This window comes from Equus caballus, chromosome 16 (assembly GCF_041296265.1).
Source record: "Equus caballus isolate H_3958 breed thoroughbred chromosome 16, TB-T2T, whole genome shotgun sequence".
In the NCBI taxonomy this organism is placed as follows: Eukaryota; Metazoa; Chordata; class Mammalia; order Perissodactyla; family Equidae; genus Equus; species Equus caballus.
Genome location: NC_091699.1, coordinates 76139249 through 76161938, shown reverse-complemented (window position 1 = coordinate 76161938; position 22690 = coordinate 76139249). Strand labels below are relative to the sequence as shown.

Sequence of the window (22690 nt, the reverse complement as noted above, 5' to 3'; positions counted from 1 at the left end):
TTTTAGAAACCAGGATTCAGAGACGCGTGCCTCAGCTGGATTAAACAGTAGTTAGCTTTTCAAGAACTATATCTGAATTGATTTCTAAAGGATACACTACTTTCCACATATATGTAGCAAAGAGTTTTTATCTTCCCCTGCAACCAACCATTGATTCACTCATTTTTATTTTTTTTCATTTTTGAAACTGGTAAAGATGAGAAATTTGATTTTTTTAAAAAAATAAATTCAAGTACTATAAGGGGCAGATGCTTCCATCATGTGATTCTCTACTGTGCCATGATTTCCTTCCTAACGGCAGCTGCTTTGAGGCACCTCAGTTTGTAATCATCTTAACAATCATGAGGTATCCTCAGGACACCTAGAATATTACATATTTGTACTTAAGGTGTATCTTGCATTTTCTTAATCGCATCCTGCTCTTATTGTACCTTTTGATTTATTATAACTGCAAGGGAGCGTTTAGTGGATGAACAACACCCATTTCAAGCTCACAACGTAGATAAAGCTGTCAGAACTCGGTGTGAGCGCTGGCGGTTACCCTCCAGCCTGTCAGGGTTAAGGGAGGTGTTGGGCACACCCCTCCCAGATGGGCCAGGCCATCGACTGTGACCGCTCGGGTGCTCAGGGGTAAGAGGCCTCACCCACCACCTCCTCCACACTAACAGCACGAGCTAAGACCGCAAAACACTAGGCTTCTTCTGGTGTAGCCTGCCGTGGTCAAAGACAAAATGGGATTGCATCCTACGCCTTAGAAATATTTTTGGCTGTTTTGTAACTTGCTCGGAAAGCTGCACTTCAGAGGATTTGTGCAATTCAAGGAAAAGAAGAGGCGCTTTAGGTCAGCATCTCCCACAGTCTGTTCTGAGGAACCTTGGTTTCTTAGGATGTTGGTAAATGTCACATGGTTCCATGGTGAAATAATTTGGGGAAATACTGGTTTGAACAAAATTAATCAGGACACTGTGGGCAGACTACAGAGAGCAACAGTCAACCTGCAGAAAGAAGGAAGAGCAGGGGCAAATATATCTGATACCCACTGGGGGAAGCACCGTGCTGGGTGCTGAGGGGCCGCAGAGATGAGCGTGAATGGCCCCTGACCTCAGGGAGCCGTCCAGTCGACTAGAAGTTACTGGAGGCAGCTAGGGAGTTAAATCAACAGGAAGCTTACAGTGAGATTCCTTTGGGGAAAAAGAGGGAAAGATAGGAAAAGGAGGCAAAAACAAAAAAGTTTGAAGAGCTCTTGCGTTCTGTGACCCAGGCCACCTAGTTAGTTCCCAGTTCTTTAAGTTTTATGAGGGAAGCCAGAGTAACTAGCTGATATTTGTAAACGCTTTTTAAGCTTAAGCCACAAAGAAAATCATTTTGCAGACCTATTTTATTGACCAAAATCTAACATGACCTACCCTCTTCAGTGTTGCACTGATTGTGTAGCACTTACTCAGTGACATTTCTTCATGGAAACAAGAACTTCCTGAGAGAGGGGTGGTGGTGCCCCATGTAGGTGATAACAGAATAGTCTGGACAAGGGTTAGTACCCAGGACCTAGCTCGGGGGCTGAGAGCCAATCCAGAGCAGGAGTGTGATCGTGGCTAGGTTCCCAGGGTCTGCGTTAGAGAGCCTCATGGATACCAACAGCCTCCACGTCACCCGCCACAGTATTTGACACAGGAATCGCTCAGTGTTGCTTGGTTCCCTGCCCCTTCCTCTTCCTGGACTGGTAGATGGTGACACTTATTACGTACCTCTTATTTGTATATAACTTTATATGTAACTCTTGTTTGCATATAACTTAACAATGTGTGTTGTTGTGGAAGTCATAAGACAGAATGTATTAGCTTGTTTAAATTTTTTAAATTGTGAAATTACTCTTACTAATGTTCAATTGAAATAACTGTGCTGCATTATACTGCTAGCTTTATTGATTTGTTCTGTTTCTAATTCCTTCTGATAAACTAAGCTATAAAATATTTAAAATTAAATTATTATAATTTGAATTTTTAAAGTTATCCCTTTGCTACAGCAATATTATAACTCTTGTAATATTTTCAGTCCTTTTTTTAGTGACCTAATGGTTTCTCACCTGTGACAATTAATTTACTAAAGCTAGCTAAAGGAGTAGGTTAAATATTTATGGGAAATGTACTGAGGTCTTGGACAGCCTGTAACTTTAAATATAGCTCTTTATTTTTGTAATGTTATGTTGAGCTTAACCCAAGACTAACCTTAGAAATAAGATCTTATTTCACTTTGTTGACTTCCCACTTATGACTTGAAGACTCCAAATGAGAAGTAAGGGTAGTTTGAGAACTCTCCTCCAGAACTCCCGTGTCGCTGCCTGTCCACACTGCTGAAGCTTTCCCTCCGGTGAGGGCAGGACCGTGATATTTCCTAAGTCTACAGGTAGATACTTATGCTATCAAGATTGTGATTACTTTTCAGTGTCTACGTTCTTATTAATAAACTGGTATGTCAGAAATATGCCAGTTTCTTTGTGAGAAGGGAGAGTGCAGAGAAGGAATTGATGATGGGGATGCGAACACTTAATCTAGTATGGAGGCTGGAAAAGGGTGCTCATGCGTGGGATGGCTGCACATCCCAACTTTCCTGGCACAGACCCTATTGATACACTTGTTGTCCCAGCGTAATTATTAATTCTCCCTTTAACCCTTAAAAGTGTCTCTGTTCAGGTAATTAGTTATATGGTCACCCTGCCCATGGCCCCTAGGTTGTTCTGATGGCTCCTGTGATTCCCACCCAGCAAACACATCTTTAAAGCTGCCCACTTGTGGTTTTACGCTATTTGTGGTACCCACTTGGGTCCTGAAAGTGGTGAGGTTCGAGCCTGGGACCTAACTCAGGAAAGTAGGTATCAGAGCCGTTCAGGAATAGAGGAAGAAGAGAAGTACAGACATCTTCTTAGATTAGGCAGATTGGGGGCAGGGGGCTGTTAAAAATGAGAACGGGACTGGTATAGAGAGTGGGAATGACCACATATTGTCAGACAAATAAGACTTTTCTTCCATTGAGGAGTTTACAATTTAATAGAAGAGATGAAATGTATCCATAGATAGTAAGATACTGGATTATTAATAGATAGACAGATTTTTAAAAACATGTAAACAAACTATTTGGATGTTCATGGGAGAGAATGGTCAGTTTCAGGTTTAGAAATTAGGAAGACTTCAAGGAATCTTTGGCCTTTGAGCTAGACCTTTAAGAATGAGTCAGACTTCAACAGGTAAAGGTAAGAAGGGTGCTGTTGCAGGCTGAATTCACAGTGTGAAACACACTCAGAAATGGGAAGCACATATTCTGGGAAGTCCAAGTTTGGATTGTGGGAGTTCTTGCACATTTTTGAGCGATAAAGGGTCGTGCTCAGAATTAGGCATTATGGGCCATGGGAGGGATGGAGTGAAGGCGAGCTCGGGCACCACCTGTGGAGCACCTTCATTTTGCAGATAAGAAAATGGAAGCCCTGTGGTACATCAGATTAATGGCAGAACCAGGGTTAGATCCCAAGTAGACTCTCTGTGCAGTTTTTTTCTGCAATCCAGATCAGGAAAATTAGCTGTGTGTGGTTGTCGATGAATGATCAATATATGGTTCATGTTGATGAATGATATGATGCTGATGAATAATGAATGATGTTGATATACGGCTGAAGCCTGGATATCTTCAATAATGATAATCTAAAGTTGTTTGTGTGGGGCTCTTGAAATCATAGGTACCTTGTTTCTGATTCTTGCTTCCCATGAAGGTGGAAAACAATTCATTTTGCATACTTTGGTGTCTATTAAAAGGCAGTTTCAATGATCTTAAAATAAGGGAGATTATAATCATAGATCAAATTCCACTCAACGAAATCTGATTATAAGTATCTGAACATATCTTTTATGTTATTACTTCAGAAAACAGGAAATTTAAAGTTTTTACTTAAAATTTACGTAAGTGAACTTGAATGCATCCACTGTTCACAATCAGAGATCAAAATTGAGCTTGTTCTCTCATATAATTAAAGGCTGGCGGGAGAAAATAAGGATTACGTAAGCTGAGTTTGCGAGATTCCAGTGATTAACTGGATGCTCTTTGTAATACGCAGCACTCTTAAGTGCGCTGGCATTTCAGTACTGTATCCCCCCTCTCCTGTCAGTGTAAGCAAACTAATTCATCATCCTTTTAAACTAAATTGATTTTCACCATCCTTTTAGAGTTGGTAAAAGTAATAATTCAGCTCTCTAGATATCTTTATTAGTTTCAGATTGACCATCTGTTCTAGAATTGAATTTTTAAAATTTTTATGAAATCTCTGCTAACATATGGAGAGCAAGGAGTCAACATTCTTCCTCTGAGAAAAAACATTGGGAATTTTATTATTTTGTGTAGTATTGCATAAAAAGAAAGTTCTCTTTAAACGTTTTTTCATTGAACTTAGAGGACAGTATTATAAGTGAAATAAGCTAAACACAGAAAGACAAGTACTACATGCTTTCACTTATATGAGGTTCTAAAATAGTCAAATTCATAAAATCAAAGACTGGAATGGTAGTTACAGGGTTAGAGGAGGGGGAGATGGGGTTTATTAATCAACAGGTATAAAGTTTCTGTTAAGTAAGATGAGTAAGCTCTAGAGATCTGTGTACAGCATTGTGCCGTTAGTCAACAGGAATGTATTCAATGCTTAAAATTCATTAAGAGGGTAGCTCTCATGTTGTGTTTTTATCACAATAAATTTTGTTTTTGAGGAAGGTTGGCCCTGAGCCAACATCCACCTCCAATCCTTCTCTTTTTGCTGAGGAAGACTGGCCCCGAGCTAACATCTGTGCCTATCCTCCTCTGTTTTATATGTGGGACGCCTGCCACAGCATGGCTTGATAAGCGGTGCGTAGGTCCGCGCCTGGGATCCAAACCGCCGAACCTTGGGCCGCCAAAACGGAGCATGCAAGCTTAACCGCTAAGCCACCAGGCTGGCCCCATGATAAAAATTTTTTAAAAGCAACAAATGTTTTTTCCTTGATTTTGCTACAATTTTTCTCTTCTATGGAATATGCTTCAGTTGTAATTAAATTGAAGATGAAGTCGTAGGGAAGGGAAAGGAGAGAAGAGTTTTGTAAAAGTAAAGGAATGATGCCCGACTCTGTTCCCGGCAGTTTGGCTGTTCACCTGCACAGCGGTGGACTCTCAGACAGCCCCCGTCTGTTCAGAGGAGATGACACATGATTCATTCTTAGCATTGCAGTTCCTTTACTCTACTTTCTATTTGAAACTAATTTGTTTTGATCTTTTACAGCTTTGCAAAAATCTTGATTTTAATTGCCTTCCCTTTTAATTAAGAAAGCATACTCTGGGGAATCCACTTATCCAGTAGAGAAAAGTATTTTTTAGTGTTAAAAGGGAGGAACAAGATGCTTGTCTAAGAAGATGTTATTTGCTCTCTGTGAATGTTTTTATATAAGTTACTGAGTAGTCCCTTCTAACTCATTACTTTAAATATTTCTCAAAAAAACCACACAAGCTTCTTTAGATAAAATGTGTGAAATCAAGTTTTTTTTCTCCCACAGACAGGTGGGCAGTCAGCATGGCATCAGGAGCGCTCTGCTGTATGTTGTTGGTATGGCTTCATGTGCTTTGTCTTGCCACTGCTTAATGCCATGAAGAGATAAATCACACTTTGTAATTAATGGAGTCTGCCAGTCTGGACCGAGCCAGAGATGATCTGTAATAAGGTTACTATTGATCCCCTTCTCCTTTGTGGCTCCTTTTATCCCTCTACTGCCTCAGAACGTGACATTAAAAGTTTCTTTTAATTGGAGGTGTCATCTTTCTCAACTTTTATAACTATAAAAAAAGGGCAGATAGAATATTATGCTTTGAGATAAGACTGAGCTAAAAAAAAGAGAAAAAAGATTGGGGAAAGGTGGGTGTCGTCCTGCTGCAGAGGGAAGATCAGAAACGCAAAGGCTGTGGCTAATTCGGTGATGGGGGAGGTCCAGCCAGTGACGTTCCCTAAAACGATTTCTCTGGAGTCATCAGAACCATACGGCGGAGCCAAAATGGTTCAAGCTGCCAATGAAGGGGAAAAGAAATGTTTAAAAGATACAGCGCATGACAGAGTGACGTGTATTATCAGATCAGATGTAGCAGCTGCCACTCAGCCATCAGATGCAGGGAGGTTTGGAAACTCTGGAAGATAGCGCTGCAGGGTGTGCACATGGTGGTGGTTATAAGACTATTTCTAATCCAGTTTTCTAGTTTCACATGCTCCACAGAAACCGTCGAGGAACACATATTTGGAAGTCTTCTTACACACGTACACACACATACCAGATACTAAGCAATGAACACTTGGGGAAAGAGTAGCATTCTGGTGGCTGGCAATCCCCTTGAAAGAGACTTCATCATACAGCGGTTTTTATCAGTTAAATTTCATACCCAGCTCCAGAGTCTCTGGGAGGAGAGAGATGAGAACCTTAATGGAGTTCAGCATGTTGTCAGGTGGTGTCTTCAGACAAAGAATGATAAGATGATATTAAGCAAGCCACTCTATCATCTGATAGACTAACAGTCAGATTTGAAACTTCTAAGTAAGCCAGGAAACAATTACTAGGATGCTGTCCAACCATACTGGTCAATGAGAAATGGGAGCCTGCTGTGGGCATCTCTTCTATTCCTGGATAGATGTCACTTGAACCAAACCACCCGGGGAACTGATGGTACAGTGGTTGGGACCAGGCATCTGGTGGCGTCTCAGCTGTTTGACCTCTCTGCTTAGAGCCTTTTTATTGCTTTTTAAAGGGGAAGAGCAAGATTGCTTATTTTTCAAACCCTTGATTTCACCGAATTTGATGGAAAATATGTTTAAACTATATCTGAAACCTAAAGCTCCAGAAAAGTTAGGGAACTTCTTTCTAAACCTGTGCTTTATGCAAAAGAACACTATTGCATTTTTGATGAAACTAAGATCATTGAAGTATTATAGTCTTTTTTCATCTTATGCAAGAGCACAGGGATTACTTCTTATGTTCCCACCAAATTCCACATTGAATATTGGATTTTGCTTTTGTAAATTCCTTCTAAGTTTATTTTTGATACATTCACTTCCTTACCGGAAGTATTTTGTTTATGTTTCTGCAGTGGCTAAAAGGCGTTTGCTAAGTTCTTTCTGTCAAAGACCTCTACAGCAAATTAAAAACAAAAGGACTGTATACATCTTTGAAATTCTGTACTTGTTCTATAAATAACATACGCAGTTCTGTTGGTCAGTCACGATGTGTGCTGGCGGCTTTTCAAAGCTGTGAGGAAGTGTTTAGCTTCCTTATCCTAGTTTTTTCAGTAAACTTTTTGTCTCCAGTAGACTTTGAATGAATAAACTTTAATTGAGAGGAGGAGGCAGTGCTGGCTGTCTTTCCATTTCCATGGCTGTCATTTGCGTTCAGCCCCTCCTCACTTTATGCCTCTGTGAAAGAGTTGAGTTCAGACTTCGCACTCAACTTAGATGGTAAAGAAAATGTAGCTTTCCTATCTCTCTTGGGGGGAGGTGGGTAGTACTAAATTTTAGTTCAGTTTGGTAAACTTGATCTACCGCTTTAATTTACGTTATCCATTTTGGACTTTAAATGCTCAGCTCTTTAGGTAAATTGCTCGGTCTCTCAGACTTCCTCTCCTTCCTTCTGCTCCTCTGCAGAGTGGCTACTGGTTGCCTAGAGGGGAGTGGTTGCAGAAGTCTTCCTTCTGTGTCCCTGCTGACGAACGTCTTTCTAAACCTCACCATTCTCCCCCCTTCACTTCCCATTCACCTTGAGGTTGGTCTGGGCCATGGAGGAATTTCCCAGCTCCGTCTCCAGCCACTCAGGACGGCAAGAGGTGGACTTCCGACGTTTCCTCCCCTGCTCCCTCCCTCCTCCTGTCCCAGAGCTGGAAACCTTGGCCCAGCCTGGTAGGTGGAAGGGCAGTCTCCTCCACCCTAAGGGACGGAGCTCTCTGATCTACAGGTTGTTTCTTGATATGTTAAAATAATTTAAAAAAATAGTTTCTCCTTGACAAATCCTGACTTTCGAGCCTTTCGTTTTAGTGGGAACCCCCCCCCCCCCCCAAAATTAATTTGACCTTTAAAACTGAGAAGTGTCTTTGTTTTTACAAGATAGCTGCTCTTCACCCAGGCTCTGAAACTTGCTGTTTGAATAGGTGGAAAGCCCCCAGGGCAAAATGGTTTATAAAACATGGCAACATATGTGGGAAAAAGATAGCCTTACACCATCCGCATTACACCTCTGTTACTGCTGTAGCCACTCAGCCTGCAGCATTCCTTCCCCACCGCAATTCATCTCTGGACTGCTGTGAAGACAGACTTCCTGAAATACTACCTTGGGAAAGACCTGCGTGTTTGAGAGAAGAGCGAGAAGGTAGAGTCAGTAGTATGATGTGACAGCTCTAAGAGCTAGACTGGCTAAAGTGATTATATGAGAAGCATCAAGAGAAATAGAGCCAAATTGCTCTCTGGTACCTTGACTATTATTGCTAAGTGAATAACGTTCTTCCTGGAGCCTCTTGGAACAGGGGCATCCCTTTCGTGTGTTTGCAGTGATGAAGGATGTATGTTAAGCCTCATGATTGCTAAGAGAGAAAAAAGGGGGAGAAATAACTTTAATGACGTGTACCTCCTCCATGTGTTCCTCTAGTAATTGAAGTTTTCCAGAATGGAAATTTTTTATTTGATGTTGAAACATGCATCAAACACTATCAAAACTACACAGCCCTTTACAAAAAGATTTTTTACAGCATCCAGAACCAGTTTGACATCTTCAAGTTTGTTATTATTTTTGTAGTGTCCACAAAGTAGTATCATCCCTACATCTAGTTTTGTGGATGCAATTGTCCTCTTTTGTGGAAATCCTTTTCAAACAGAAAAGCAATGATCAAAGAAACAAAGAGCCTAATTGGCTTTCAGTGTATGATAATGTGTCTGTCTTTATGCAGCTTGTGAGTGCCAAATCCTTCCAGATTCACAAGAATGAAGATTGGCTGACCTAGAACGTGCACTTCATCGCCACTAGTGCATGCAGCCTGCTTCTCCTCTTGCGTTGGGAGCCCTCTGGCTTCGCTCTTCCCTGGGACCCAGAGGAGAGCTGTCTGTCTCCTTGACCCGTAGAGGGGCCGTGCCAGCGTGTGCTGGCTACTCTGAAAGAGAAACGAACCTGTTCATCTTCATCACTGTAAGCTTGCTGAGACCTGGGATAAAAACCTCACAGCTCCCCAAGTATAGGCTTCACGCTGAAACACCAGCACTCTCCGGGCCACACCCCCCTGGAGGACCCAGGAAACGCACCCGCACTGTTTAACGTAGTTTTCCTGTTAGTGGCAATTTCTGACCAGGTGGGGAGTTGGGGATGTGAAGCCTGTGGTGGTTCTTTATTCCACCTGGGAAGATGGCTGCCTTTGCTATCTGAGCCTGCGGTTCACCCTGGTGTCTGGCTCCACGTAGGGTTCAGAATGTTCTCCAGACAGTTAAATGGAGCTTTTTGGCCTGAGTGATCATTTTAACAGTGCTGGCTTCAAAGTGCTGGCTGCAATTAACCAGTAAGACTCACACATGTGGATTTCTTTTCAGAAGTAGTTTTTGTCAAAGATTCATCAAAAGGATGAATCCTTTAATATTTCGTTATGTCTCCTTGTTTATGTTCAGATTAGAGCGTAGAAAGCATGTAAGTTACAGTGAAATAATGTTATTGTTTAGAATCTTGATGTTCTGGATGTCTCGCCCTGACTTTGTAAATGCAGGACCCATCCGTCATGGATTAGCTTGATGTATGGCTGCCCATTCTTGTGTGGTTTAGAACAGCGTGTACTTTTCCATTTACAAATTCGGCAGTGTTGCAAGTCCAATTTGGAGTTGAGTTGAAAAGATTGAAATTGCGTCAGATACTTGTATAAAATTGTTAGTGGTGATATACAAATTTGTTTGTAAATGCAATGATGAGCTCCTCTGTTTTTGTGGACACGGACTATTGGGAAGTACAATCACATTCTAGAAGATAACTCTCTAAGAAATGGGATAATTTGGATGGAATCAACTCCATAAAAATGAAGCTATTGAAATAACCAGCTTATATGAAAAATCATGTATTTCAGATGTTTTGGAGAAAATGTAATTGTATACACTTACTTGAGCCGCCCACTGGCGTCTTTTCTTGGACGGTAGGATGTACTCGTTTCTGACCTTTTTTCCTGTATGTTATGTCTTTAGTCATGAGCTGGAAAAAAAAATTTTCAAGGTGTTTTTCCACAGCCGTTTGAATAAGGAGGTAGTGATTTTTCTCCACAGCTAGACGTATTCCTATAAATAACACTTAACAGCTCCTGTTTTTCATTCTGTTCTCTTATATTCCCCCAGATTGCTGAGAAATAATTAATGTCACTCACCCCGCTAAAATAACCACCTTTAATACAAGAAATCTGATTTTACTACCACATGAATTTGTCAGGAATGAAAATAGCACTTAATAATGGTTTTAAAGTCTTTTCTAACTTAATTAAGGCATTTTAAATTCTGAACCATAAGAAAACTACGCTCACAGTAAACTGAGTGGGTGGACAATCTGATGTGTTAAGAGTTAAGTTTAACTGTGCAAGCTTAATTACCAATTAACTTAAAAAAACACGTTAAGTAGTTTAAAATATTTGTTTCCGTACTATGTTTAGTATTAGCCAAATCTTTAGGGCTAAATGTTATAGATTTTTATATGAAGATTTTATATAGGAGATCCTTTATCTACTTATAGAAATCTTTCGTGCAAGTGTTTTCTTTGAGATTGGTGTTGATCATTCTAGTCTTCTTTATGATTGTTGCACTCCTACACTGGAGAGTCACCAAATGCAGTTATACCATCATTTATGTCATTATATGACACAAAATAATTTTAGCTTTTAAATCACTTATCTGGTGCCAAAAGCAAAAAAAAAGAAAAATCTATCTTTGTGAATAGAAATGGCTGTTTGAATATTTAGCTAAATGTAATTGAGATGGTACTTACTAATTTTTAGTTGATTTTCCTAAAACTCAGCCCCATTTTTGTTGTGAGTCTGTGAAAGTCTTTGATTAATGTTAGGATTCTCTATAACCAAATTTTTCCTTTGCCTACATATATCATAACATATGTTCATCATTTTAAAATACTAATAACTGCGCTTGATTTTTCATGTTCTTTTCTACATGTGCATGCAGCATATCAGGCTATATTCTCTTGAATACTTTTAATCCAATGTTACCAAATGGTGCATCATGTGACATGTTAGATAGGAGCAGAGAAACAGTGGCCCGTGGGCCAATTTGGCACCACCTGTTTTTGTATGGTCTGCAAGCTAAGAATGTCATTTACAGGTTAAATAATTGAAAATTATAGTAATTATAATATTTCATGACGTGCAAATCATAAGAAATCCAAATCTCAGCATCCATAAACGAAGCTTTAGTGGAGCACAGCCCCATCCGTTATATATTCTCTGTGACTGCTTTCCCGCTACAGCGGCAGAGCTGAGCAGCTGCAACAGAAACTAAGCCTAAAAGTTTAAACTAGGAATGGCCTGCTCCTTTACAGAAAGGTTTGCCAACCCTCGAAAAGAGGATCAGGAAAAAAAGTCCTTAGAGTATTTTGATGCAATTCACTTTTGCCAGCTTACATTATGACCTTAAAGGTTCTTCTTTCTTCCTTTAACTATTGTACTCAGTGCCTTTTGTATTTTGATCCATAAGAACATCATTCTACTTGTTAACCCAGTAGGAGGACAGTGCGGTAATCCTTGAGTCCTCCTGTCTTGGAAAAAGCAGTGGGCCCCAACTGTTACATTTTGTTAATTGTTAGCATTTTGTTAGTATCCACGGTCAGGAACCTAAAGACACAAGAGGCGGAAATAGCAGAGGAAAGGCAATGAAAATCGAAGTTTACTCTGATTTCTCATAGTCCTCATTGGGCAGGTGTGCTATGTCAGGAGAAGATGGTGACAATCAACCAGAGTTTTGTGTTATAATCCAATTAAGTGTAGAACTAACTTAACTTCCCACATATTCAGTGAGATCATGCTTGTGCTGCTTGGTAACAAGGCGTTAAAAATGAGCCAAAGAACTGAGTTAATGCCGCTGTTCTCCTTTTCTCAGTCAGCTCGAGCATTTCTTGTTAGGGAGGAGGAAGGGCTGGGTGGAGAAAGGGGAATTGGGTGGAGTTAGTAGGCAGGCTCTGCATCTTCTCTGAAAACCCCTTGTTTCCTTTCACCCTCCCCTAGCAGGGAGGAGGGCCTTCTCTCAAATCATAAACTCTGGCCTGTGCTAACCACATTCTACCACATTCTATTTAAAGCTGGCTCAGAAGGGCAGGGATTATAAAGGGGACTGGGGGCGGAGATCAAACCTGTGAACTCTCTCCCCCCTGCCCCACCCCCCCACCCCCCCCCCCCACCAGGGGTAGTGGGAAGCTGCTCCCAAGCCCCTATGTGGATCCCCCCACCCTGCTGCTCTTTATGCTGTTCATTGCCTTCTTACACTCATTGCAGCTTGTAATTATACGTTCACTGGTTTGATTCCTTTTCTTAAGGTATATGTCTCCCCCAGCCCCAAATCTGAGCTCCAGGATGCCAGGGACAGTGCATGTCCTGTTCACCGCTGTGTTCTCACAACAGAGCCTACATTCCCCAAACTTGACTGATTTATTTCATCACAAGTAGCCTTCCTTGAAAGGGTTAGGTTTGGGGGCTGGCGAGGGGCTGGAGGGTGGAGCGGCTGCCCTCCAGTATTAGTACTAGATGGTAGCACCCATGTCCTAAGGCAGGGAATGGCGCCTTTGCTGGTCCAGGAGGAGGAGGATGCCTGGGGTACTTGGACAGCTCCAGATGCTTGTGGGAAGGGTGGGGCCCGAGGCAGGAGGGGTTGGGACTAGAACAGGCTGGAGGAAGGTATGAGAGTCCCAGCTCCCCCAGATCATTTACCTCTTGTTCAGACTCTCAAAGTCTCCCTTATCCTTTGCCAAAGGATTCTTTGCTCTGTCTGAAATTGCTTACTTAGATTCGTAGACCCTAAGAAGAAAATATGGCAGAGTTGAGGAGTGGAGGGGAGAGAAGGAAGAAGTAAGGGCTCCTAGTTGTTTACGTGGCCAGACAGGAGAGCAGCTTGATTTACTGAAGCCACGCTGAGATGGAAGCATCACTGTATATGTGCTTTATGATTTTCCTAAGCATGCTCATAGATGGATGGTCTATGAACTAGTAGGTGGGCAGGGGCCCTAGTGGGCCGACCAGACAGCCACCTTCTCTCAGTTGTCCCATCCATCTCATCTCCAACATTCACTGGCCCTGTTAAGTGAGCGGTACCACACTCCTCTGCTCCTGGGGGAAGAAACCTGGAGCCCCCCCCCACACACACACACATAATATCCACCAGCTCTGATCCCACCTTGGGAAATCCTTGTCTTTGTCTTTATCTCACCTGCCGTCGTGAACTGACTCCCAGGGCAACAGGCGCCCAACAGAACTGTGTCACGGTGTATCTTGCCAAGGGCACATCTCAGTAAGTACAGTTGTGAATTCCCAGAGACGATGCATGCGGGTATGCATGGAAAGGTGAATACATGTGCGCAGAATTGTTCTCATGCAGAGACACTGTGACTAGAATTCAGGGGCTGAAGGAGGAACCTGGCTGTACCCTAGGAAGCAGATGAGATTTTTTTCAGGAGGCAGTGCTAGCAAAGAACATGAGCCTCGGTGACAAGGTGGTCCCTGCTCAGGCGCTTGCTCTGTGACTGTGGGCAGCTCCATGTCTTTGTCTGTAAAATGGGCATAGTATCATCACCTCAAAGGGTATGACTTTACGTGTAAATAGCCCAGAATATAGTAAGTTCTCAATAAATAGTGGTCATTATCATGTCATTATGAGTTTTCAAAAGCTAGAGACACACAGCTCTTGGAGCTTTAAGACCTTGGTATGAGTATACTTTAACCTCACCCCAAACTTCAGAGCAGCAGCGTGCTTCCTCCATTTCATAAAGGCAGGTTCAAAACTACAGAGTGAAAGGAGAAGGTAAGGTTTCCCACTGCCTTGCTAGGTGAGTGGTCTCTTACTCTGAAAGGGGAAGAGACAGGAACACGTGAGTTCTGCGGTCGACAGCAGGAAGAATGCCTGGGTTTTACAGTGAACACTGGAGCTGGTCGAATGCATCCTCATCTTCCTTCTAGCTCTGCCATTCCTGGAATACTGTGGACACTTCACTGTGCTCAAAAATACTGCTTTTTATTACGGAGAAGTCTCCCACTGCTTTTCTCTCTTAACTAACATCTATACTTAGTTACCACAGGCCTGAGAGAAACTAATGATACTTTATGATTGAATTACCTTCTGTTAATTAGGAGTTTCTAAATCACCTTGCTCCCCTTGGAGAAAAGGCTGGATATAAGTAGGCAGTAATAAAAGCGGTACTATGTTTAATTCAAATTGTATCTTTTGAAATTTAATTAATTTAGTAATAATAGTTTTAAACGAGCATGTCAGAACTCTAAATGGTCCTTGGTGACTTGAAAGAGTTAATGTAGCATCCGGAAGTTCCTAATCTGTTCTCTGGAAATAGCTCGCTCATTGAATAATTGGGTTTAATGAGCTCAAGTTCCCCTTTCCTCCTGCAGGGATGGTTCAGGCCAGGTTTGAGGCCATTCTCATCAGCTCTTTGGAGACACTCCCGGGGTACCTTGGCCCTTCTTTCCCTCTTTCCAGGCGTTTACTGGAGGCAGGAGTGAGTGGTTGCCTGTAGATTACATCCCTGCTGGACTGCGTCTGGCTGACCACAGGCCTGGTAAAAAGTTCCTTTCCAGGTTGCTGAGGCCCTCCCTTACTCATACCCCTTTCTACTCTCGTAACCATAGAGGACACTTGAGCACAAGCTGTGCTTAAATTTCGTGCCATCTGAGATGGTGTGAGAGTGTCGTGTAAGCACATTGTTGTTATAGTTTGGGAAAGCGGAGAAGCATTTGACAGTGTTGAGAAGCTGGCATGACCGAAGGCCCCGGAGAGGATGGGGGGGGGGGGTGTGTCCTTGAGGTCACCGTGGTGCACAGCGATTCATCTTGTGCTGTAAGGAGCCTGTTTGGTGTGAGACTGTTGCAGAAGTCTTCCCACAGTGATCATGTACAAGATGGTGTGTAACACACCGAGTTCTTCCGTAACGAGGCTTCTGATCACATAAGGTTGATCATAAATGGAGAAGTAAGAGGATTATTGTAGTGTAAGTGCCTGTGAACATACTATATACATGCTCTCCACACAGAAGCACAGCATGATACATCATCACAGGAACTGGCAGGAATTCGTATTTAGTTTTTCTGGATAGTTTTATTATTGCAGTGGCGTTCCTTTTTAGGGTAGTTTAGGTTCTGTTTTATTACTCAGTTTTCAACAATTTCTGTTTTCTCCGAATATTTTGTTGTACAGGACCAGAAACAGTATAAGATGAAAACCAAAATCTTTCCAACTTTTTGAAATTCTGTGTACTTCTTGAAACTAAAACTATTCAGAAGTTTTAAAACTTTGCCAACAATTTGTAGTAGGATAAACATTTAAAATCTGCACAATGCCTTCCTAACTAACCCATTAGTGTGTTGGAACTGCTGTTTTTCCAGAGCCCTCAGCTATTGCCCCTGAGCTCTTTTGCACAGTGGAGCTCCTCCAGCCCCTGGTCTATTTAAATATGTGTGGAGACATAGGGAGATTTCTGGTAATGCTAAATCCCAATCGAGAAATAGGAGTGAATTCCTTTCAAATGAAAGTTTGGTTGTGGCTTTATAGTTTATCCAGTTGTCTGCGTAAAATAAAAACTTCTTATCTGATTTAAAAATACAGTTTTCGATAAGATACATCATCCCGGTGCATATACTGTTTTAATTGCTCTAAGCTCTGCCTCTGTGATTTTGTCTTTTTCTTTCTTTTATTCCTCTACATAGTGCTTCCTTCCCCACTCCGCCCCCCAATTTCCTCTTCGTGGTGTTTTCTCTTGTCTTTGCTCCTTTCTCCTCTCCTCCAGCCTAAGAAATGTGTGTTACTAAGGACTTCTAGTGGCTGACGCTGGAAGTGCCTCTCAGAAATACCCACGAGGGCAAACATTTGGTCCATGCCGTGCGCACTGAGCACTACAGCACCTGGGAGACAGTGAGGAGGAATGGACTCCCCATCTCCATAGGGCCATGATAGGCACGTTCAAAAAGGGCAGGGATCGATGGCAAGCTTTGGAGGCAAGCTGCCACCCAGCACAAGGGACAGTCCCCTGCTCCTCGGGCTCATGAGCTGCCCAGCTTAGAAGGGCTGTTGCTATGACAACATGGGGGGCCTGGCTTTGACAGGAGGAAACCCCTCCACAGAACCTAGGGCAATAAATTGGTTGTTTTGACTACATGACACTATTTATTTTCATGAATTTTATACTGAATCCAAATGGTATTTAGGTGAGTAAAAGAGAAACCCGTATTATGCTGTGTATAATGAGCATAATGTCTTTATCTTATGTTTACATGGTGATTCACGTCAGAAACTGCAGTTTAATTTAAACTTGAAGTTTAGTCTGTGAAATGCAGGCCCTTCTAAGTGTGCAGATTTGATGATATATTAATTTAGAGTGAGAAGCGATAGATGGAGACGTTGATTGTGGTAGAGGAGGCGTTTTGTCTTGTGAAAATTCAGCCGGCTACCTACAGATGAGATGGCATGTCACTTTACAGGATTTGATCTGAAATTCAGTGCATAAGAGATGCCAATTGTACCAGTGTTTAGATAAAAGTTATGTAATAGGAGAGCCACGTTCATCCTTAGGTCCATTCCACCCGAGCTCTGAAGGGAACTTTATGAAAAGTTCGAGCATACTGAAAAGCTAGAGAATTCTTGGCTTCCTGCACGTGGACCCTGGGTCACTCGTAACTCATAATTCGCTCCAGATTTCTATAGTACTTGGCATCTTTTCTCTGGCCAGAAATGATTATTAAAATAGTTTGAGTACAGTGTCAGGCTTATATGATGCCAAAACCATACTTAGGCTGAATATGATAGAAACTGAGAGTTTCACTATACTTCACAATAAAATTGCACAGGAGACCTTGAAAAAGAATTTCAGAAAGATTTTGATATACTCTCCCTTTTATAGTCAGTTCTGCTATAACACTTGTTTTGAAAATGCTGATTTCTTTGAGTGTGATTGATGTGTTAGGGAATAATTTTAACCTCATGGGAATTTTGTGTTTTCTTGTGCACAGTTTTGACCACAAGAAACACTAGTGAGCGCAGAAGACTGCACCTGTGAACTGAACGCGCACATGCACACCTCAGCACCTGCCAGCCCCCTCGCTTCCCTGAGAGTGCTAGGAGCTCTGCCCATCCTCATCGTGTGTTACGGCCTGTCCTCAGAGTTCAGATCCCTCTCCTTCCGCCCCTTCACAGTCACACACAAGCTGCACCCCTTCCGATACCCACCTCCACAAGCAAACTTCGGATCTTTCTCAAGGTCCAGTGCCGCATTCACTGTGGTGTTTGGCGTTCCTTAGCTATTTAACATATGCAGAACTGTGCAATCACTTTTATTCGGTTCCTGTCTTTTTTAAATATGTCACTGCAAAATTTTTGAATGTTGTGCCCCTAGCCTTATTTTTCCCGCAGCCCTCGTGGTTTTTGTTGCACAGTTTTGTACAGTGCAGTGATTTTAGGGACACGTGTGTCGCGTTCTAGCAGAACTGTCAGTACTGCGATTGTATTCTCCACAATGACCAGGTGACCGAATCCGGGGCTCCTCGTACCATAGACCCACCGTCCTTCCAGAAATTCTCCTCACACATCTGTAAATGTCTAATATCCTTGTCTGTTCCTTCCCCTTGACCTCTCCTTCTGTGTCTTTCAGACTAGCTCTCTCTGCTCATTAATTTGAGTGATCCTGGAGCATCACTATGATGTTTTGGTCTGATTTAACTTTAAAATTCCTCCCTTGGAGATATGAACATTCTTTCATCTCAGCTACTACCTCTGTGCAGAACGTTTCCAATTTTCAATGCCAGAACCAAGTTTTCGTACAGTTTCTGGTTGCTGCTGCAGATTTGCTCAAGACTGCCCTGTTGTAAGCACCGATTCAGCTCAGCTGAGGTGGGACTCCGCGTCCTGAATGAGTGAACATATTGAAGTCACTTTGTAAACTGTGACATGCTTTATAACTGTAGGGTGTGTTCCAGATTTATCTACCCAGTTCACCCGCTGTGTCTTTGGCCCTTGCTTCTGTGCCCACAGCAAATCAGTCAGTCTTGCCCTGTCCTTCCCCACATCATCTCTCAATTCCATCCTCTTTTTCTCAGCCCCTCTGCGGCCTCCCTTATCTCTGCTATAGCAGTGGCTCCTTGCCTGCTTACCGACCCACTTTCACGCCCAGCACCGCCCCCCACCTCCATTTCTTCCTTCACACTTTGCCCGTAATTCTGAAATTCCACTTTGATCACAGTGCGTCTCTCCTTAAAATCCTAATTCTGTACCCCATCCAATTTGGCCCCTCACTCCTCTAACCACATTTCCCTCTTTCCTCTAAGGTGAATGGAAATGCCTAGAGAGTGTAACCATATTTCACATTGATTTGTATTCTGTCCCCTCCCCATCAAGCCTGCAATGGGGTCCCCCATGCACTAGCACCCAAATATGCCCCTCCCTACGTGTTTGTTAATAATTCAGTATTGCTTTTTATCTGGCAGAGCTTTAGGTTCTTTCTTTAATTTTTGCATTATATATGTTTTTCTGTAGTTTTCATAGTGGAAAATGTGGAAGTGGAAGCGAGGTTTCGTGAGGAAATGAGGACAAGTTACTCTGGAAACGATTTGTTATTCAGAAAATGTTTTCATAGTGACCTCGCTGGAAGGGAGGGTGAGCGCAGCCACTAATGACATGGCACACTGCGGCCCCTGGATAGTAACCAGGTCCCTGCCCTCCCCCACGCAGTAGAGTGTGGCCACAGCCCTCACCTGTGGGAGATGGAGAGGAGGGCTAGGTTTAATTGTAGCATGCAGCTGGGCAAAGACCCCCACAGAGATGTAACTTATGCACCCCAGTTCAAATGTGTGATTTTTATATTATTTTAAAGTATTAAAAGCCATGTTGCATTTTCCAACAATAACCTTGTAAATGGTTTCTCTTCCCTTCTTTCAACTTTGTGACATTTTGCTATACTTGGAAGCTTTAGTGAAAGAAAATGTTAGCTCTGAATTTCAGTTTAGAAGTCCTGGATCCTGCATTTGATTCTAAAATTCTTCACCCACATAGTAGTAATGCTTATTGTAAAGTGTTAACAAGAAAGATAGTGCTGTCAAGTCAGAGAGCTGTCACTTTCAAGAGCACAGAAAAAAAGCACCAAAGGTTACTGCTTCCTGAGGGAATTTCGTTCTTATTTTCTGTCTCATTCTCAGCAGAGTGAATCAGCTTGCTCTGTATGCCCGTGTAGCATGAGGGGGACAGTCCTCCACTGACGCTGAGCTTTAGAGGCTGCATACAGATCATTCTGATTAGAGGAGAGGACTCCTTTGGATTGAATTAGTTTGTCTTCTCAAGACCTCGATCCTTGGTTCACGTCTGCTGTTTCATTACTCATCCTGGAGTCCTGAGGAGCAAGTCCTGCTCTGGTCCGATCCTCCCAGGGTCTTTCCTGAGCCCGGTGGTACCTGAAGCCACACCTGCCACTTGGGCATTCACTGTCCACCAAGGCCAGCCATGGATCTCCAAGACGGCCTCAGAACTCTGGGGGTGTTCAGTGGTGGGGGCCAGGTGCATCAGTTTTATAAGTCCATTGGCAAGTGTGAGAATGATGCTCAATTGTTTGAGTTTGAGAAGGTATTTGCTTGTATGCATCACATAGTCACAGAATCCATGTAAAAGAACAAGGCGTTTTTGCTATCTAGCCATTCTCTTCTCTAACAACTTCAGCCCTTCTCAGACTGTATACCTTCATTAGAAACAGCTACAATGAAGCACAGGCAGCAGCCATGTTTTAAGGAAGGAGTTAACAGCAGGGCATTTTCTATCTGAAACTGAGGGCCAAAGCAAGATGAAGGGAAAAAATCTGGAACTCGGAAGATGTTATTACTGTTATGGTTAAACTTCTTTCACCCAAGGACTTAAGATTATTGGCAAATTACTTTCATAATTATCAAAATCTGTGCTCCTAGGATGAAAGGAGATTCAGTGTATTGTTCGAAATCAGACATGAGATCCTTACATAAAACCGTAGACTGGCTTATTCTGAAAACAGAATTTTCTGACTTGATATGCAAATTTCAGAGCAGAAAATAAAGAAGCAATCTATAGAAATCTAGTAATATAAAATATATTAGTATAGTAATAGTCCTTCATAACCATACCCATAAACAGAGAAGTTTGCCTTATACTAACATGAGGAGTTACTTTCAAAACAGAGCATTCTTATGAAAGGCGTTTCTGGTTTCTTTCCAGCTTAATAAAATATGAATTTTAATTTTTATTTTGCCTTTATTTGAGGCTTCCTGCTTTACATCTGCTTGAGCCCTGTATTAAAACCTTCTATTAGAGTTGATCAAATTTATGAAATGGATTTCCGGGCTATGTTAAATCCAGAGATTCTTCTAATGCATTGGTTCCAGAAATTTAGGAGGTACTGGTAACTGGACACTAATATGAAACCCATTAGCGACAACTATGTAAAATCATCTTATACTTCATACACAATATGGGTGTCCACGTGGTAAGTTACTAGGTCTGGCAGGAGGATGTCTGATTGCTGTGCCAAGACTTACACCTATGCATTTAAAAGGGATCGATGAAATTAATGCATTTGCATTAATGCAAATAATGCTTATGAAACCAACCACTCTACCCGGCCTTGCATTATATTGACATATTAACGTAACAGATACAGAGAAAATAACTGAAGGCAGTTTTTCCCTTTGACTCATCTCTTGCACTTGCGCCCCACGTAGTCTGAGATGCTTATTCTAGTAGTTTCTTATTAAATATAAATGATTTATCTTTTATAATAATGAATTGTTAAGTGGAACCAAGTAAATTGTTTGTTGTCATTTTTTAAAAATGTTTTCCCCGAGTGCTTTATAAAGAAACATTATTTAAAAAACAGTTCTGGCTCAGTGTCAGTAGTTGAGGTGATGTTACTGTACCGTGTGTAGTACCTGCCGGGAGTTCCTAAGTCCCTTCTGCTCTTGTACATCTTTCTGGTTGGAATGCCCTTTCTTGTTCTTTGTCTGGGCAACTGCTACTCATGTCAAGACCTATTGTGGTATTGTGGAAAAAGCAGGGGCTTTGAGCTCAAACACAACCCCAATTCCATTGTTTTATTAGTTACAGCCCCTCCTTTGTCCATAATAGCAGATGACCTTGGGAAAGTTGCTTAACTCAGGTCTTCAGTGTTCACATCTGTAAAGCTAAAACCGTAAGTACCCATCTTATGTGGGTTTTTTGAGCATTAAATGAAATAGAAAGCGCCAAGTACGTACCTGATGCAGAGGAGGCGTTGAATTACTTTCATTTTGATTCATTCAGCCAACACTTGTACTATTTATACTCACAGCTTGTTATCAAGTGGCAGAGCTAGACAGAGATTGGTTCCCACTAGATCCAGTGGCGCCCCCATTTTGTCCCTGCTATATCCTCAGTGCCGTGTTCTCTCCGTTCAATCATGGTGTCAGCTGAATGAATGAAAGCAAGACATCAGCCAGCTGGGTAGGCAGATGGAACGCGCATTGCCTGGCCCTGCGTCTCAGGTTGCTGGGCCCCTAACCTAGTGCTCTCCTGGGAGCTTCCTTAATAACCCCGGGAGGGGCTCTTCTCTCACTCAGGGAGGATTTAGGTAATTACTGCAAGAGTTGAGGATTAATGAACTCATGCTATGGACAAGAACTATAAACTGTTTACCATACATTAATTTAATTATAAATACATACCCAAACTATAAATATATACCCTAAAACTATAAAAAGATATGAACTATAAACTGGCAGGTCCTCCCAAAGGAGGTGGTGAACACATTTAGTAACAGGTGTGGTGAAGTGAATCCTCTCTACTCAGGTCTAGATGTGTTTTTTTCCTGCCTTGTCTCTGTTCTGCTGGTTGTTTACTGTGTGCCTACCTTCTCCTAGGCTGGTGCCCTCCGAACTCCCCTCTGCTACAGTCTGCAAATACCTGCTGCTGTGTACCTCCACACCTGCTGGGAATGGCTGTCACTCTGTTTGTGTTCTCCACCCTGGTGTATTAGCCACCTTCATATTTTATCCACTGCTCATAAGCGAGGGGGTGTGTATTCACTCCCATTGTTGGGAGAAGAACTTTCATATCAAAGCCCAAGCCACAAATGGAGCATCGACGTGGATGCCGTGACACCACCAGTACCCCACCATTAAATATCCCACCAACCTGCCATGGCTTAGGAGTATTTAACTTGGTCACACCTGATAGCATGTGGGCTATAATGGCAAAGCCATGTTTTATTGTGATTATTGTTTACTCATGGTCCTGGGTCAGCAACTGTTCTTTATTCCCTCTCAGCACTTAGCTCAGGGTCCCACAATTAGGGGGTTCTCAGTAGATGATTGTCCCAAGAACACAGGGTTGATCCTCCCAGGATTACAGAGCACAGGAGGCAGGGGAGTGTCCCTCTCCAGACCC

The 22690-nt window shown here is 42.3% G+C and overlaps 1 protein-coding gene across 5 annotated transcripts in view; it reads left to right on the top strand.

The window, feature by feature from the left end:
* PLCL2 (phospholipase C like 2) overlaps positions 1 to 22690 on the top strand; it is a 177973-nt gene that overhangs the window by 112521 nt on the left and 42762 nt on the right. The window lies entirely within an intron of this gene.